The sequence below is a fragment of the Otolemur garnettii genome, unplaced genomic scaffold, assembly GCF_000181295.1.
Source record: "Otolemur garnettii isolate 467f Iridium unplaced genomic scaffold, OtoGar3 scaffold00003, whole genome shotgun sequence".
NCBI lineage: Eukaryota > Metazoa > Chordata > Mammalia > Primates > Galagidae > Otolemur > Otolemur garnettii.
The window spans coordinates 40,842,668-40,844,911 of NW_003852398.1; positions in this window are offsets into that span (position 1 = coordinate 40,842,668).

The window sequence follows — 2,244 nt, forward strand, 5'->3', positions numbered from 1 at the left end:
AGGCTGAGCTCAGCTACGATCCAGGAGAGAGAAAGAAAACACCCCAGGCTGAGAATTTGCCCTCCTAAGCTCCGGCTGTGTGAGAGCAGCAGAGGGCCTGGGGTGGGGATAGACAGGGCACAGAGCAGGTTTCTGGTGAAGAAAGGGGAATCCAAGCTCCTACCTCAGTCATATCACAAGCTTCCCATTCCCTAGATTGGTGTCTACAGGCACAGCCTCCTCCCAGGCCCTGCCTCCTTGCCCTTCTCCTCACTGGGAACACCCCCCTTTACACTCCTGTGCTGCCTTTGCTGGTCTCCCGGATCTTACCTCCCAGATGGCTGGTGTTGCCCAGAGCAGGTGTCCACCATCAAGTAGCTTCAGGGCACACAGCAAACCCTGCAGCAGTGCCCAGTCAGGATGGAAGGGCTGCAATTTTGTCAATCAAACCACTGCAGAGGACCAGGGTCAAGTGCAAGAAGCCACATGAGAAACAGGGAGAAGGTAGAGGAGCAGGATGACCTTGGTGGAGGCTAACAGCTGTGCTGGATAACTCAGGCACATCTCATTCTGTGCTGTCCCCTGCAATGTTTTCTCTTACCGGCCTCATTTTGTAGACAGAGAAGGTGAAGCTCATAGGGGTCATATAGCCTGTTCAAAGACATGACACTCCTCTTTAGGGTGTGGGCTTAACTACTATGAGCACTGCCTCCTGGAGGCTGACCCCGGCAGCTAGACAGGGTCACTGTGGTCACAGAAAGCCAGCATGTTGGACTGAATTAAATAGGCACAGACAGCAAGACCTATAGAAGCGCCTGTTGATAGTAGGTACTCAATAAATATCTGTTGAATAAAAGAATGGAGGGGCTGCATTTCCTCCTCCCACAGCCTCTTTCTACCCCCCCCCACACTCCTTTCTCTCCTCTCTCTTGCTCTTTTCCTTCTTCCTCCACTCTTTCTCAGTACAGATAGCTCTTGGCAGTGCCTTGAAAAGTATATCTTAACAAACAACCCAATTCAAAAATAGGCAAATTTTAACCAGAGGTGCAAGGTTAAAAAAAAAAAAATAGGCAAAAGACTTGAAAAGACTCCTCCCCACCAAGAAGATATACAAATGGCCAATAAGCACATGAAAAGAAGCTGACACCACTAGTCAATAAAAAATGCAAATCAAAAACCACAGAGGAGACCACCTCCCACTCATCAGGATGGCTACTATTTAAAAAATAAGCTAGGTGCCTGTGGTTCAAGGGGCCAAGGCGCCAGCCACATACACCTGAGCTGGCAGTTCCAATGCCCGGGCCGCCAAACTATGATGACAACAGCTGCAACCAAAAAACAGCCAGGTGTTGTGGCAGGTGCCTGTAGTCCCAGCTACTTGGGAGGCGGAGGCAGGGGAATCACTTGAGCCCAGGAGTTGGAGGTTGCTATGAGCTGTGATGTCACAGCACTCTACCCAGGTCAACAGCTTGAGGCTCTGTCTCAATAAATAAACAAATAACCAAAAATAACAAAGATTAAAAGTAGGGAAATCAGAACCCTTGTGCTCGCTGGTGGGAATGTAAAATGCTACAGCCACTGTGGAGAACAGTACAGTGGTTCCTCAAAAAAATTAAAACTAGAATTACCATATGATCTAGCAATTCCACTCCTGGTTAAAATTCTGTTTCTGGGTATACATGGGTTATTACAAAAGTTTTGAGATACACAAATATGTATCTCTTTTGAGATACATAAGAAACATAAAATCTGCATGGACAGAAATAAATGAAGCCCTCCTAACAACACCGATAAGCCGAGCAAGCTGGAACTAGCACGGGTGAATCAGAAAGGACGCTATCGACTGTGTCTCTTCGAAATGAAATAATGGACCATAATTCAATGTGTCTCAAAACCCATATATATGCAAAAGAAATGAAAGCAGGGACTCAAAGATATATTTGTACACCTATGCTCACATCGGCAGCTAAAACATGTTCATCACAATAGCTAAAAAGTGGAAGTAGATCAAGCGTCCAGATCAATGGATAAACAAAATGTGGTCCTTAAAAAGGAAAGAAATGTGGTTCATACCTGTAATCCTAGCACTGTGGGAGGCCAAGGCAGGTTGCTTGAGTTCACGAGTTTGAGATCAGCCTGAGCAAGAGTGAGACCCCATCTCTACTAAAAATAGAAAAAATAGCCAGGCATTGCGATGGGCACCTGTAGTCCCAGCTATTTGGGAGGCTCACTTGAGCCCAAGAGTTTGAGGTTGTGAGCTATGAT